Source organism: Sycon ciliatum, chromosome 10 (assembly GCF_964019385.1).
Source record: "Sycon ciliatum chromosome 10, ocSycCili1.1, whole genome shotgun sequence".
Lineage (NCBI taxonomy): Eukaryota > Metazoa > Porifera > Calcarea > Leucosolenida > Sycettidae > Sycon > Sycon ciliatum.
The window spans coordinates 11,542,657-11,559,564 of NC_088652.1; the positions used below are offsets into that span (position 1 = coordinate 11,542,657).

The following is a 16,908-nucleotide window of genomic DNA, read 5'->3' on the forward strand; positions in this document are numbered from 1 at the left end:
TTTGTGATTGCATTGTGTGTGATAGAATTCAAAAATTCACTCTTTGGCAACAAAATGGGTCATTGCATTGATCCGGTACCCCTGGCTCACTTAGTGTCACCGATAGAGTTCACTTACGTTCACATGTAGGAATGAAGTCAAAGCTTCCTCCAGCAGCTGAACAGGCCGGGAGCTCCTCAAAATTGTAATACCCAGCTTTACAGGTCAACACAAATTTTGCAGTCTTTCCATCAGATGTAGGGTTTAAAGCCACAACACTCTTGCTATTTTGAACGGTTGGTAGGACACATGCAGCTGAAGGAAAACAGATTGATAACAGTGTAACAACAAACATGAGCCTGGATCAGCAAAATCCATCACATTTGCGAAATTACCAAAAAGATTTTTTTTCCTCCAAATCGATCCACAGCTAGTGATGTCCAGTCTCAAGAAATTCTAGATCAATCATACCACTTAAAATGGGTAAAAAATGTGGTACACTACATCTATGTACAAATGCTGGAGGTGGCATTTCTGTGTTAGATACAGGGTATGAGCTTTGGTATGTGACTAATCCTATTAGGCCATGCCATCATTCAGCTTGCTAACCAGCTACCAGCTAAATACTCGTGCATATCCGTGATGAAAATGCGCACCTTATCTAGTCCTCGAGCTTCCCGGCGCACTCTTCTCGGCCCACTCCGCTTGTTGATTATAGGTCACGGGTGAGGACTATATGCTTTGCCAGGAGGATACAGCTTCTTGTCAGTCTACTGAGGTACCATCTGATGGTTTGGCAGGTGTAGTGCTGTCTCCTTGAAGTTCGTCGGAGACTTGTTTCCGGTCTCTCTCAAAGGTTCTATTCTGTCGAAACTGCCGGGATTGTTCATCGGAAAGCATGAATTTGCTGTTTCACCGTTTTCTAGTCCCTTTTCAGGATCACATATTTAGTGACTAGCTTGCCCTTTACCCTCTCATTTTGTCAATCATTGCAGACTGGCCATTCACCAAGTCAACCGTAATCTTTGCTAAGGCAGGCCAGCTTGTAAATTGTAACTTTGGTCCCGTGCGGTCAATGCAGTCAATGCGGTCAAGTCTGTGTTATAATACTACCACCCCCCATCATTCTATTTCCTATTTTTATTTTTTCTCCTCAGTTTCTTCTTCATAAGCTGCTGACGGAGACTCCCTCGATTAAGGCTAAGGCCTGTGGAGAATCCATAAATACAAATACAAAACAGGGTCATGGGCCGTTAAACGCCCGATTGGTTGAGAGACTCACCTCCTCTCCCCTGACTCACTTGGGAGGTCGGCATACGCCACTAAGCTGAAAAGGCATAGTGGTGGCCTGCGGAGGCGAGGCTACAGAGTGTGTGTTTCTGAACATTCAAGTGATGCAAACGTGGATCCCGCAAACATTACATTATTATTAATGTCGCTTATATAGACTTGCTGCTAGAGAAGCTTTGTATTCGGGCATTCTGTTAGATGTTACAATTAGTGAAGGGATCCCGCCACCCACTCACAAGCGCACACACCCCAACCGCACCCCGCGGGCTCCAGAAATTTCACTTACGGTGGCAGACAGGTTGAAGAAAAGACCAGGTTTTGTTGTATAAGCAGTCTCGAGTCATCGACCCTTCCAAGCCGTAACCAACATTGCACGTGTACGTGACTCTACCATGGAGTTTTTGGCTAAGTGTGCGAGAACCATTGCTTGGAGTTCCCGGGTCGCCACAGTATCGTTCCACAACTGTAGTTACAATAACAAGCGTTCAGAACAACAAGACATTGTCATGAGTGGAGTAGAAGTATATGGAAATTGTCTGTGTGGCCCATACTAAATAGAGCTTTGCCCAAATGAGAGCAAAGCAGATAATGTCCTGTAAGATCCTGACAAAATATCATATTTTGTCAGGATCCTTCACCCACCAATAGTACCCAGTTTCTATCAAACAGCATTACATGTAAGCATCCACAGTGCTGCCAACCTGCGATAGTTCTCGACATACTTGACTGGGCGCAGGCAGCGAGTACGAGTTGGGAGCACTATGTCAGCCATCCTTCCCATCCCGGCAGCAGTTCCTCAGGGCTCGGTCCTGGGACCACTGTTGTTTCTGGTATACACCATCGATGTATCGTCTCTTGGTTTTTTTTTAGTTCTAGTGCTCATTTGTAAATATACTTGAGTTTTGAAGTGAAGCCCCCATTCTACTAAATCGGAACAGGTATGAACTAAGTCCACAATTTGCTCATGCACCCTGAACTGACGTGTACTTCCTAGGACGAAGGTAGTTCAGTCTATGTGCAGGATACAAGAAGAACTGGTAGCGGCATGAACAGCGAGTTTGTTTTTCATCGCTTTTGCCTGAGCCATCTTTACTCTGAGTTGCTGTCGTCGTCTGTGGCACTCGAGTCGTCGCCTTTCTCTCTCAAGTCAATTTTCAGCTCTTTCAGGCTTTCCTCTGCTTGGTTGACAACATTCCACTGAACTTAATTATTTTTCTCTTATTGGCCACAGGCCATCGTGAGAATAAAAGATTTAAACATAAAAGTGATGTCAACACGCTGGCCTACAAGTTGCGTAGTCTGCTGTGGCAAATATAGTCGTTCCTACCCGGGAATCGTTCAATGTTTCATGAGTTTCTAGTTTCCACCGCTCTCCAGTATCCGTAGGAGTGAGAAAGAAATGGATTGCCGAAGCGGTTCCATTTTCTCAGCTGGATACACCTTGCACCAATAAAAGGAGGTACTGTTGCACCAATGAACGGAGGTGTTGTTGCTCAAGTTGGTTGCACTTTACATGTACATGGTGTTCAAGGGCCGTTACCCGTGAGTCATATTTCCTGAGAAATCTTCGCTGGTTGGGTCGTTGCTATCAAACCCACCCGCTTCAGCCTGATTCCCATACATCATCCTCCTTTGCTTTCCCCATGTATGAGGTATGATTGCGTCGTTCCGGCTCTCGTGTGTGTTGCCCTGCAAAACAAACAGCCGACCCCACTCTGCCGTCTTTTGTGTGTGTTTTTTCCTGCAGTCTTCTAGGATGTCCAAGCCTCTGCCACACAGTCCCAGACTACCATCCAGCCGTTCGCTTCCTGTGGCTCAACGCTATGCTTTCCAATGCCTGAACACGGCCAAACAGTTGACTTCCTTTGTGTGTACCAGTTGAGCTATGTGTTATTTTCATGGGCACTTTTCTCTATCATTCTGTTAGGTAGAGAAGAAGTAGCGACGACCGGCCATTATGGAATCCAATACACCGCACCACCGCGTTGCGCTCTTGGCCGATCCAAACTCTGCACTCACATCACCATCACCACAGCGAGGACACTTCGGAATTGTCCGCGCTGTGGTGATGGTGATGTGAGTGCAGAGTTTGGATCGGCCAAGAGCGCAATGTGGTGGTGTGGTGTGTTGGATTATGTTAGGTACCCAAACCTTGTCTTCCCAGTTCTAAATGTAGCACCTGTCCTTCGCGGGCCTGCTGGTCATTCGAGTATAATGGATTGCTAAAAATAGTGCCCATCCAACAAAGTCTGCCAATGTTCACACATATTCTTTCATGAAATGCTTTCACTACATAATACTTTGAACAATCTTCATACATATGATTTGTTATCACAATTAAAATAATTCACACAAATTAAGTGTCAGCATACACACATAACAAACATTTTCTATAATAACTACACCACTTGCATGTCTTTATTTCCATACATTTCCTCACATAATTTCCTTCATCTTTCTGTGAGAACCGGACCTATGGGCCGGTGAAAAGGCAATCATGCCTGTGCAATTGGTGAAGTAAAATAAAAGTCAACAACAACAACCTGTTCCAACTTGTTCCTTTGTGTCTAGGATGATGACTCCTTATCTTGCTCAATATTGGCGCCAGACTTTTCGCTCAACACACGACCCTGTCCCAGTCCTCATTGTCTCAGTCATCCTAAACCGCTGCTCGTCTTTTGTGTCACTAATCCTTGTCTTGTCTAGGTCAATCTCGTCTTGTCTTTGTCAACAGTCATGCAGTTCAGGTATGTCATCTTTTTCTTTACTGCCCTTTTCATCCTTCCTTCCTCTTCAATTTTGTTCTCTTTACTTATTTATTACAGCCGAATCCCCCGCGAACTGTGAAGTTTTCTGACCGCTTATTATCTTGTTACAGTCGTGAATAGCGGCTTCATCACTCGTTTCCATGTGTTTTTTCCTTCTATTTTACATTAAAGGGGAAGTATACCCTAAAATCAAATTTTCACCAGTTGTAGTCTTCGGGGTGCTGAGTCGAATGGTCTTGGTCCGAGGAAGCTGAGACGCTCCCTTCCTACTTGAATCCCAATCGAACTCACGCACTTCCACCGAAACTGGGTGACTGCGCCCTACTAGATGGGGATTTGTATGCAAAATCTCACTAAAAGCGCCATTTCGTTCTTATAAAAGCACGGATGACCGCGATTGGCCCATATGTTGTAGTCTTTTGGACGCTGAGTCGACTGGTTTTGGTCCGAAAAGGCTGCGATGTAGCGTTCCTCCTTTATTCCCAATCGAACATGGTTGAAGAAGCGGTCACGTGCTCCTGCGTACACCAGTCACCTGGTCACCGTGCCTGCAGGGTACAACTTACTAGCCTGTTTGACCTTTTTTGGGTGCACTCCTGTCACTCGAGTTGAACTCGAGTTGAACCTTGGTGTGAAAGTTGTCGCCTGCTGGCGCGGTGACCAGGTGATTTGGGCACCCAGGAGCACGTGACCGCGTGTTCAACCATGTTCGATTGGGAATAAAGGAGGAACGCTGCATCGCAGCCTTTTCGGACCAAAACCAGTCGACTCAGCGTCCAAAAGACTACAACATATGGGCCAATCGCGGTCATCCGTGCTTTTATAAGAACGAAATGGCGCTTTTAGTGAGATTTTGCATACAAATCCCCATCTAGTAGGGCGCAGTCACCCAGTTTCGGTGGAAGTGCGCGAGTTCGATTGGGATTCAAGTAGGAAGGGAGCGTCGCAGCTTCCTCGGACCAAGACCATTCGACTCAGCACCCCGAAGACTACAACTGGTGAAAATTTGATTTTAGGGTATACTTCCCCTTTAACCCTTTAGTGGCTGGTCTATACATTGATCGAACACCGATGTTCGATGGGGTTGGCATTTTGAAGTTATCATAACTTCGTCAAGTGTAGAAGAAAAAACTTAAACAGCAGTGAGCATGTTGTCTGAAACAATCCACTGAGAAGGTTGATTTGCAACGTCAAGTCTCCGGACGAAGTCGGACGGGTTCAGATGCACAATTTTTGGAACTGGACCTATCCAGCTTCATGCATGACACCGTTGTCGACATGCCATTATGCTTGTAATGCCAATTTTGCATGCGAAATGGTGTTATAATGCCAGCACTATGCCACCTGGAAAAAAGGGACTATAATGCCAGCCATAGTGGTAGCATTACCCGCCCCTGCCGATTGACAAGGCTACACCGATTCAACTTCAACAGTCGGTTCCCGGGAGTCTCGACGAATAATTTTGAGTTTGATATGAACAGGAGTGAAATCGGGTAGATAGAAATTGATCTCGCGCATGAGCCCAGTGCAAGTGGGCCTTCCCTGGCTTGCAGCTCTGGGCCAGTGGATCCCATGGAGTCAAGTGTAGGCTCATTATGCTCCTCTCGTCAAGGCCTTTCCAGGATGCCCAAGATCATTGAATTTGTCCAGTGCAAACTAAAGTAAAAAAACTCTACCTCTTTAGACGGATTCGTGGACGTCTTTCACCCACCGCCCTGTCAGCACTGTACACCACGTATATGTAGGACTCAGTATAGAGTCCATGCACTATATGATGTCCAGCACCCTATATAGAGTCCATTGGTCCAAAATCCACTATACAGAGTCCAGGAGTCCACTCAGTTTTGATCAGCTTCATCCTGCCGCGCAATCCCCTATAAGGAGTACACTTTTTTCTACAAGTCCCCTATTCACGGTCCAGGAGTCCAGTTTATCCAGTCACGCCGTCCTGTGTGTTGTGTCCGAAATTGAAGAGAACAAACACCTTTTCAGTTTTGTTTGCCTCGTGGCAGCGCATTCCTTTCTTCACTTCAGCCATGGCTGCCAGTTCTGCTGTGCAGTTGCTGGCAGTAATCTGTCTCGAGGTAACCAAGGAGGATAAGGAGACGTTCAAAATCAAATCTGGAAAGCGTCTTGTGGTTCTCTGAAGACGTTTCATCAGTGCGCGGGATGAAAGCAGAAGTTGCAGAACGAGAAAAGTTCAGCACAGTTCAAATCTGACGAGTCAGGTACACTGACACTCTCTTTCGTTCGACGCCACAAGGATCCCCTTTTTGGCTGGCCATTGCTGCCAGTAAGGCGTTTGAACGGTTTCATCAGAGCGAGGGATGAAAGCAGAAAGCGGAGAACGAGAAAAGTTCAGCACAGTTCCAATCTGACGAGTCAGATACACTGACACTCTCTTTCGTTCGACGCCACAAGGATACCCTGTTTGACTGGACAAAGCTGCCTGTACCACCGTGTCAAAAGGCTGTCCAACTACATGGCAGGACGATGACTGAGGTAAGGAAGCTTTTACTCGTTTCGATTGGTTTGCTGTTCTGTCGTTATGCTTGAATTTTTTTCCATTTTTCAAGGATCGGATCGCGTTTGTTTGATGTTGCTTGAATGAATGCCCTAAAAGTAATCAACCACTTCGTAATAGTCCTCAAGGACTGCAAGGACTTTGCATCAATCGTATACGATCGTCTAGCTATCATCAATTATTATTTTATTTCATGAGAAATGTATTTTTATCCCTGTGATAATTATGTGAACTCCACGACACTCTTCCTCTTCTACTAGTACTAGCCTCTAGTATGATGTCAAATACAATGGGATCCACAGACGCAGTGCCAGTGTACTAGTAGAAGTAGTAGTAGGAGGATTTCTCGTATGCCGATGACAAGAAAAAGCTTCTCAAGCTAATACATGTACTCGTATTCCATGAAGTAACCGTTTTGATGTCACAAACATGACATTGTGTCAGTGAAACTGCCTCGTGACAACAAATCATTGCATTTCCATCTTGGGGAAGACTGACTGACGGCAACGCTGTACAGATTGTTCAAATCATCTCATTTCAATTTAGTTGCAGTGAAGTGAAACACTGTGTACACTACATGTATGGTGGTGTGTCTGTGCATCTTGAGTGTGCACAAACGATCTTACTGTAAGACATGTTATTATACCGAGTCGCAAATTTAACGATTGTCCAAAATTCATAGGTTAACGAGAAGATAATGTTAACGATCCTGCAGTATTCTGCCATATCCACACATAGCATAATATGAATCAGTACGGCCTCAACGGATCTTATTATAACGAAGAAATGTCATCCGTTAAAACGTTAGATTTGCTTCCTCGTAATATTATACATGTCTTACAGTATGCCTTGTATTACTAATAGATTATTGTCCCCACCGTCACCTGTTCACAGGTCTTTGAGTGGATGGATTTTCATTGAGCCATACATTCGTTGAGAACTTGGTAGTTGTGTGCTTCCATGCATCATTACGGTAATACGCGTATCCTTGTGCTATCTATTTGTTGCAGGTGTGCTGATCTTCAGAAGATTGCGGAACTGAGTGCTGCTGAACATTTGCATGGCCATGGGCAATGGTGAAGCTTGCTATTGCACTCTCAGCATGTCCTAGTATTATGCTGACTACTGCACTATGTTACTCTCTTACGCTACTACACGTATGTAAACGTGCGCGCATCCGCCCACGTATGCATTCGTTTCGTATAATTATTATTTTGTTATCCCTCTTGACTTTACGTGTAAATGGGTGGACGTTTGCATGGCTGTTGGAGTTTCGTGTGTATTGTGTCTCTACTCTTTTCTTGGTGTTTTCCTGGTGTTGTATAAGTTTGTGTGTGTGTGTGTGTGTTTGTGTGTGTGTGTTTGTGTGTGTGTGCGCGTGCACAATAATTTGAAAACAAATACTTAATCCCTGGCTCTCCATTATTCTCTTTCGATTCTTGGTTTTTTCTAGGTATTTTCTTGGCGTTGTGTGGGTATGTGCATGTGTGTGTGTGCGTGCACAATAATTTGGCAACACTACATGATTGAGATATTGTAATTTGCAGTGTCTGCGAAAAGACCACTTGATTTGAGGATGGTGTTTGTAGGGTTTTTCATGTAATGAAGTGGCTGCAGTGGCGCCTCAATACTTATTTTTTATCTTGAGAAGTGAATGATGTAAAGGATTAAAGGGAGAGGCCGTTTTCTGGTTAATATTCACTGCTTACAGCAGATCCTTTGTCTAATTTCGAACTCTGGATAGGGGATGCCTAATTGGCTGGACTTTATACAAGGAGTGTTGTCCACATAAATACTCCTTATAGTTGATTTCAAAGTTTGGACTCCATACAGTTGATTTTGGACCAATGGACTCTATATAGGGGTGAAGCCAATTGGCTGGACTCTATACAGGGAGTGATGTCCATCCAAACTTTGAGCTCACAGTTGATTCCAAGTTTGGACTCTGTACAGTGGATTTTGGACCAATGGACTCTATATAGGGGTTGGACATCATATAGGGGCTGGACGCTCTACTGAGTCCAACATATATACACCCCGTTATCGAATATGGTTCTCTGGCTATGTCAGCTATGAATGTTTGCGTTTTCTCCACACCTGGTTGGATTCTATTCAAGATGATAAGGGAGAGGCTCTTCCTGAGTGAGGTTAGCAAAATGATCGGACGGAGGTTAGCAGGAGGACCTTTTGGTTTGCCAGGTTTCTGCAGCGGGATGAGGGTGCCCTCACCGACTTCGATTCTTCGATGATTTCCAAATACGTTATTGAGCATTGCTGATATGAGATTGGCTATTGTTGGCTGTACTTTAGAAGCTCTCCTGGTAGCTCATCAGGACCACATGCACGTCCATTCTTAAGGCATTTTAGAGCGTGAGTTACTTCGGCCTGGGTAATGGGATTGTTCAGAGGTCGCGTGATGCCTTCAAAGGTATCAATCATCATGTTGCTAGCTGGCCCAAGTTGCTCCTAAAAGTGCTTGGCTACTATTTTGGCTTTGCCTTCATTGTTAAATATCTGCTTGCCATCCACACCGCCAACAACAATTCCACTCCCAGTTTTGGATTGGAGCTGTTTCACTGCTGCAAACATCTGCATATTATCCTTGAGGTCTTCAATTTACTTCACCTTTCTGTCCAGATGCTCTGATGCCAGCTATAATAATAATATAATATAAGGAAAAAATTGGAGGCGTATCCAATTTCGAAAGAAAAGGTGACAGCACCGACGCAATCCACACAGTCAAGTAAGCCAATTTGGTAACCGAACGTTTTCGCTACCTTCTCATCATGGGTAAGTACAGGGAATAATGGGAAAAATGTCAAAATACAGCAATTTATAGAGCTACAGCAAAAGCAAAGATCGAGAACCTCACGCTATACATGTGGAAAAAATTAAATTCAGCAGAACAGGTCAAACACAGGGTGAAGGTGAAGAAATGACTAAAACATAATGAAAACATTAGTGAGGAGATGCACTCCTGACACTTTCACGAGGATTAGCACCAAACAACTGCAGTGACAAAACATTTTCCTTCTGAACACATAGTTCAGGGGACAACTTATGAATATAATGCTTGTCCCCTGTTGTTAATGCTCCGTCTGACTTTGCCCGTCCATACACTACGTCATTTTTTCTCTGCATGCTTGTGTACCTATGAACTCTTTGTGTTCCCTCCGTTGACGCTGCAAAATCGCTTATCAGACTAAATTTACATAGCTATTTGTTCTTCACCAAATTTCGATTTCAATCTTCGGCACCCAGAAGAAATCCCAAGATTACGCCAAATATTATGCCAGCATAATCCGCCAAGGGCTATGACAAGGAGTCGTAACTGGGGTTATTTTTTTATTATTTTATTCTTCTTTTACTAGGGAATTCCCAACAGGCGTCGGCGCAAGTGCATTTTGTATATGAAATCCATACCATTGAGAAGGATGCCAATAACTCACCACGAGGGCACATTTTGTACGTGCAAGTTATGTTTTCTTGGAAGTCTGGTACTACTTCTTGACGATGGAAAAATTATTTTCACATACCACACACATACGCTGCTAAATTGGCACCTATACGTCTAAACACGGAAATTGTACACAATGCAAATCGTCAGATTCCGACATTGACATGAAACTGCCAAAAAAAGTCGACTTCAGAGCGGAAACGAACGCCATAGCCATCACAGACTTCAGTGGCCATGCCTCGCTCGCAATTGAGAGCAGCATCGCCCCAAAATCGCTGTCCGATGGCTCCGTAAGGTCGTGCGCAAGTCGCGCAGCGCTGCCGTCACTCAGGTACGTAGAAAGTCGATGGCCTAAAATTCCGTCTCTGGAAGACAGTCGACACAGGGATCACTCTCCATGGATTCCGCACCATGAGCACCATCAGAGTCTTCCAGTTACATCACGACGACATCGTCTTCAGCGGCTGGAGCTTCCGATATTTGCGTGAGAATTTACTTGGCGTACGCTCCGCTCCGCAATTTGAAATTCGCTTGCATCAGCGGCTGGAACGAAGTATTTATCTATCTGTCGTGGGTCCCAGAGCGAAGGTCTGCTAGGTCCTCGTTGGAGAAGTCATCTGAGGACGAAAGGAACTCACTGCGCAAGAGGAAATGCAACTGACGACGTTTTGACGGAGGCAGACGGCAATGTCGGCGCGCATGTATTTCCGTAAATTTTCGATCGCACAGCTCTCAATGAAATCAAATGGGACACGCGTGGATCTCTTCAGCTACGGATAGGATCATACCTAGGCTGTGTGAGGGCCACGGGAAATCCCCGTGGGCTGATGCTTCCTGTCATACCAGGCATGGTTTTAGTATGCATGTCGAATGCGTCGTTTACGACGCATTCAAGTATGGAGCTGCCGGTAAAGGGTTAAAAATAACATCTGCAGGCTTTCTGACAAAGCTGTATTATGCCCCTAAGCATAATTTTTGTCTAAACCGAAAGATTATGCCGACCTTACACGCTGGCATTCGTATCATGCCGGAGCATAATTTTTGGACGAAATCCCAAGATTATGCCAAATAATATGCCGCCATAATCCGCCAAGGGCTACTCTTAGCCGATTGAAATGCCGATTGGGTGAAAAACGGGCCGATTTGTGTATACTGACAGCTATTGATTGGTAATAGTAAATGGAAACTGTCTCAGCCAACAGGAAAGTGGGACAAAAGTGTCGATATTTCATGAGATCTGGACAAAAGGCGTCCAGATGAGGACCTCGGCAGGACACAGGAAATTTTCTCTCAAATCTGGACTGTCCGGATGAGGTCGGGACGGTTGGACAGTCTGTGGGCATTATCCATCTGCATTCAATAATTATTTTCAAAACAAAACTCCTAAACCCACCAGCCCCCAAACAAAAACATTTCGTTTTGAAAATACCAATTGTTAACGTCTCACTTAGTCAACTGAGGAATAATCGTCTCTTCATTAGTAAAGAAGCAGTTTTATACAGTAAGTAGAATAACAGGTGGCAAGGTGAGCCATGAACAGTAAGTGCTAGAAGTTTCACAAGGTGTGCAACTGATAGGCGCGTACATAGGTGTGCAGTGACAGGCGCGTACATAGGTGTGCAGTGACAGGCGCGTACATAGGTGTGCAGTGACAGGCGCGTGCATAGGTGTGCAGTGATAGGCACGTGCATAGGTGTGCAGTGATAGGCGCGTGCATAGGTGTGCAGTGATAGGAAGGCAGAAGAAGGTGCAACGGTTACACCATCCCCCTCCTCTCGATTGTGCAAAACACAATAGAATGAAATACTCAAGAACACAAGTGGAGCAATGTTTCTTCCGGACTCGTCCTTGAGAAAATTCTCTGGCTCCCAGGTTGTCTCATCATAACTCTTCCACTAACTTGACCAAAACTCGGGTGTGCCTTTGCATACTCCGTGATCCAAGATCACCTCCACAATAAACCCTGTGTTGCCGTCCAAATCAGTTGTAGGCGGCTGAGGCGGCTGGGTGACTCTGGGTGACTCTGGGTGACTCTGTGACTTGGTGACTCCATGACTCTGGGTGACTTGGTGATTGCATGACTTGGTGACTGCACAACTCTGGGTGACTGGGTGACTTGGTGACTCCATGACTCTGGGTGACTTGGTGATTGCATGACTTGGTGACTGCACAACTCTGGGTGACTGGGTGACTTGGTGACTCCATGACTTGGTGACTCTGTGACTCTGGGTGACTCCGTGACACTGGGCAACTGGGTAACTGGGCAACTGGGTAACTGGGTAACTGGGTAACTGGGTGACTGGGTACCTGGGTAACTGGGCAACTGGACAACTGGGTAACTGGGCAACTGGGAAACTGGGAAACTGGGTAACTGGGTAACTGGGTAACTCTGGGCAACTGGATAACTCTGGGTAACTGGGTAACTGGGCAACTGGGCAACTGGGTAACTGGGTAACTCTGGGCAACTGGGTGACTCTGGATAACTGGGCAACTGGGCAACTGGGTAACTGGGTGACTGGGTTACTGGGTGACTGGGTGACTCTGGGCAACTGGGTAACTGGGCAACTGGGAAACTGGATGACTGGGTAACTGGTTCGGTAAATCGTTTGGAAGACATCTGCAAACTGCCGAATAACTTCATCAATATCTTCTTGCTTATCCGGAGGGACCCTATTGCGAGACTCTGGAACAATATCGTCAACTACAGACACCCATGCTATGACACCCTTCGCCCCACATGTCAGCTCATGGCAGGCCCTAGTTCCAGAAATGAACATGGTTTCAATAGAATCCGGTTCAGAGCAACCAGGCGCCTTACCGGTTGCGATTGGCCTTCCATCGAGTGTTACCTGGTTAGTACGGAAGTTGACATCCGGGTTATACCTGGTGAGCCAGGGCTTTCCGAGTATTACGTCGTACTTGGCAAGTGGAAACACTCTGAAGGCCTGGTAGTCACTGAAATCTGCAACAACAATACTGAGTGCTTCCGTGACACCTGACATGTGACATGGTGTGCCGTTAGCCAGGGAAGCATTCAGGACTTCGGAGCTGGATTTTGTTGGGAGTTGGTGCTGACGCACGGAGGCGTCGGATATCAGATCGTGGGTGGACCCAGAATCGATCAGCATAGTTGCGCGGCGACCGTTGATCTTCCCAACAACCCGCAACAGGTCGTGCTCTTTGTCGACGACGACATTGCTGAGGTGTACATTTTCAGTAGTTCCAGGTTGCAGCGGGTTGGAGTCCAGTTCATCGTCACCAATGCCGCAGTACGCAGGTTCTTCCAAGATCAGGCCAGCAAACCGGTTGTGAACGGTGATCGGAGTCGGTTCTGAAGGTACCCTATGTGGCGCTAGCAAACGCACCGAACTTACTGACGCCCAGCATTTGGGTGACCTTGTCCTGGGCAGTTCCGTGCAATGTATAGCGAAAGACCACTCCTTGAACCGGTTTGCCTCGCCACCGAACACTTGAGGCTCCTTCGTACAAGGCCGACGTCTCGAGGTAGGCCGATTCTGGTTGACCGCAGCTCAGATACCCTTCCAGGGAGTCACAGGTACTGTTTTTAGCGTTGGACCGTTGGCTAATATCCTAGCAACTCGCAGCAGCTCCCAAATAGCGGCGAAAACCAGTAAACCGATTAGCAGGAACGATAAGACAGCAGGCGTCAGAAGGAACCAGTGCAAACTGGAGATAACCATCGAGAACCATCCTCTTTGCTACCAATGTAAACATCTCACTTAGTCAGCTGAGGAATAATCGTCTCTTTATTAGTAAAGAAGCAGTTTTATACAGTAAGTAGAATATTAGGTGCCAAGGTGAGCCGTGAACAGTAAGTGCTAGAAGTTTCACAAGGTGTGCAACTGATAGGCGCGTACATAGGTGTGCAGTGACAGGCGCGTGCATTGGTGTGCAGTGATAGGAAGGCAGAAGAAGGTGTAACGGTCACACTAATGGTAACCTTGGAGGGTCCCTTAGCAGTAGAATAGCTGGTCAATATTAAATTTTGTGAAATTGCTTGGTCAAGATATCCTCAAAAGCAGCACTGAGTTTGCTATTTAGGCTGCAGCATAAAAAAATAACAGACCAGCGCCATTAACCGTGGACTTTGGCCAACTGGAATTTGATTCTGGCAAGTGATTTTGGTGCCATCCCCAGCCGGTTCAGTTCAAGCATGCGCAATCTGATCTGGAGTCGAAATAGGGCTTGGATGCCCTCTGACGTGGCCTCCGATGCAGAACCCATCAGCTTACGCATCTCGTTACCAACTATGGTTGCCTGGACTAGGTAGCAACCACACATTTCTTTAAAACAGCACTTATCAATCAATGGAAATGGACTTGTGATACGTGGCAGACTTACCCAAGCACCCTCCAGAACTCCATTGACCATAACCTTGGCAAATCAAAGGAAGATTGCCATCAAACTTGTATCCTGCAACGCATTGAACCATAACACGATTCCTGACAGGACCTTTCACCCACGTTATGTAGGTAGTGGAGCTTAGTGTAGGTAGGGTGGTGCAGTCTTTAAATACTGCAGTACAAACGAGCACAGCACAGTGGAACTAAGGAAGCAGATAACATTTGCACTCTGAAGTATGCTCAAGCAACAAAGTCCCAGAATACCAGAACGCTCTGTGGATAGCTCATGAACCCTGATTCTGGGATACATGTAGCATCAAGAGTAGATAAACAAGAGTGTGCAACTCCGGATCTCTCCTGCACAATCTGCAGACACCCCCGCCCATGGCGGAATTTTTTGTTGACGTCACCTTTTTTTCAGAAATGCGGACTTTGCCGCAGAGCAGTGTGAGAGCACGTGCTGGGCACCGACCTTGTAGTGTAAAGCCCGGCCAAGTGCACGAGGGAAACCTCTCCAAAATGCTCGCAGTGCGTGCGTCGACGAAAAGATTACGTCAACAAAAAATTCCGCCGTGGGCCAACCCATCCGCGAGTTGCACACTCTTGTTTATCTACTCTTGGTAGCATTTATATCAAACGTTGTTGATCACTTTGGCCTTACTTCTTGCTTTCTCTTGTTTGTTCATTTTTTCATTTGCAAGTAAGTTTATTGTTAGCACACATATCATATTCATGATTGCTCTAGCTTTTATTGTTAAAATTCACACTTGTAAATTTCACTGCTGGTGTTCTTGGTGTTATTTCTCTCACTTAGGTTTTCTATATAAAAGGGGGTTTGTCAACTGACAACCGCTCAATTTAGTTGCTATTCAATCTTTAGATGAAAATTCTACCCTTTGGCGTCCATGGTTCGATTTCGAACCATGGGCCTTTTGTAAGCATGTGGGCGCAGTCAAACTTTCGGTTCTCGGCCAAATCTTGACCAAATTCAACAATCGAATGGTCTAGGTGGTAGAGAAAACTCTCAGCTATCGCCTCGAAGAGATCCGAAGCCTTCTCAATGAAGTTTGAGTGAGCGGCGAGCGATCGAACATTTTGAATTGTCTGTGCTGCGTGCTGCGAGTCAGCAGTGCGTAAAAAAAGGGATTTTCCCAGCTGCACGACAGGCGGCACGTGCCAAGACCTGCGTGGCGCAAAGTCACGGCAAGGTAAGCTTCTCCTCGAAAAATTTGAACAGTTCTGAGCTAGATCTAGGGCGCGTTCGAATTGTCCTTATGAACTGTTCAAACAAATTTTAAAAAGAGATTAGTTGAAGTGTCCCATTATTACCAATTCTATCATTTTCGAGTTTTTCAGTGGAATTGTGATGGCGATGATGACGTCCGATCAGATTGATCATCTCCGCGTACTACGTGACGTAGATTTTCCGAACTCTTCGAAACTGATCCACCTCTCCCATCAGATGAGGCTGAGGAGTTTCGAGGAGTTTCGAGCAGCTTCATTTTTCTGAAGAGGCCAATAAGGCCACCCCTTCAGAAAAACGAATCTCCTCGAAAAGTCAAAGAGTGACAATTCGAACGCGCAACTTGACTCAGTAAACTGATGATGGCTGCAGGAGACCGATTACGTCTCAGATCTGGAGCTGGACTCGCGTTTGGAGAACATTGTGGACTGTCTTACAGGCAGCCACCTACAACACCGGATCGGTCACCATGATGGGCGACTTTAATGTAAATGATGACCCAGTTTCTCCCGACCCACAATTACGCCACATGCATGACACGTGTGGAAGCTATGGACTGCAGAACGTCGTGACAGCACCAACTCGTGTTTTGCCCCAATGTGTGCGTGGAACCAAACTAGATCTAGTCTTGGTCAATCATGCCAACCTAACATCCTGGAACATCGTACCATGTGACATCAGCGATCACTTTGCTGTGAGTGCTTCACTCAGCTGTGCTACTGAAGTAAGCCAGCCAGCGAGTTCACTCCTCACTAGGCAGCTGCACAGAGTGGATATAGCAGCTCTCTGCGCTGACCTGCTTGCAGCAGACCTTCACATCTTTTCTCCACACGCGAGCGTCTACGACATGTGGTCCACTTGGCACGCTAGCATCATGCGTGTACTGGACAGTCATGCCCCGGTGACCCCAGTTAAGAAGCATTCCAGCAGAAAGCCATGGCTTAACAGAGACACTTACCAGCTAACAATGGCAAAGAACAGGCTGCACCGAAGATGGCTGCGAGACCGGGCTAACATAGCATTATTCCACCAGTACAAACGTGCTAGAACGGCGGCAGCAAACCTTGTCAGATGGAGGAAAAACCAGTACTTCAGAGATGAATGTGTTGCCACCAATCGCAATCCAAGGAAGATGTGGTCCCTATTAAACTCCATCACTGGCAGAGGAGGAAGCAAGCAGCAAGCAAGCTGAGACCCTGCATGTGATGTGAACAAGGTCAGCGTGGCATATAGCAACATTGTAACTGACCCTGATCGGCCAGCCCACTTGCCATTACCGAATA

The 16,908-nt window shown here is 46.0% G+C and overlaps 1 long non-coding RNA gene across 1 annotated transcript; it reads right to left on the bottom strand.

The window, feature by feature from the left end:
- Positions 1–194: 194 nt before the first annotated feature.
- LOC135825954 (uncharacterized) lies at positions 195–14,521 on the bottom strand. Its single transcript, XR_010555174.1, has 3 exons — positions 14,381–14,521; positions 1,556–1,732; positions 195–294 (listed from the first exon to the last, which is right to left on the bottom strand). It is a non-coding gene; the product is annotated as an uncharacterized LOC135825954 (long non-coding RNA).
- Between the last annotated feature and the right edge of the window lie 2,387 nt (positions 14,522–16,908).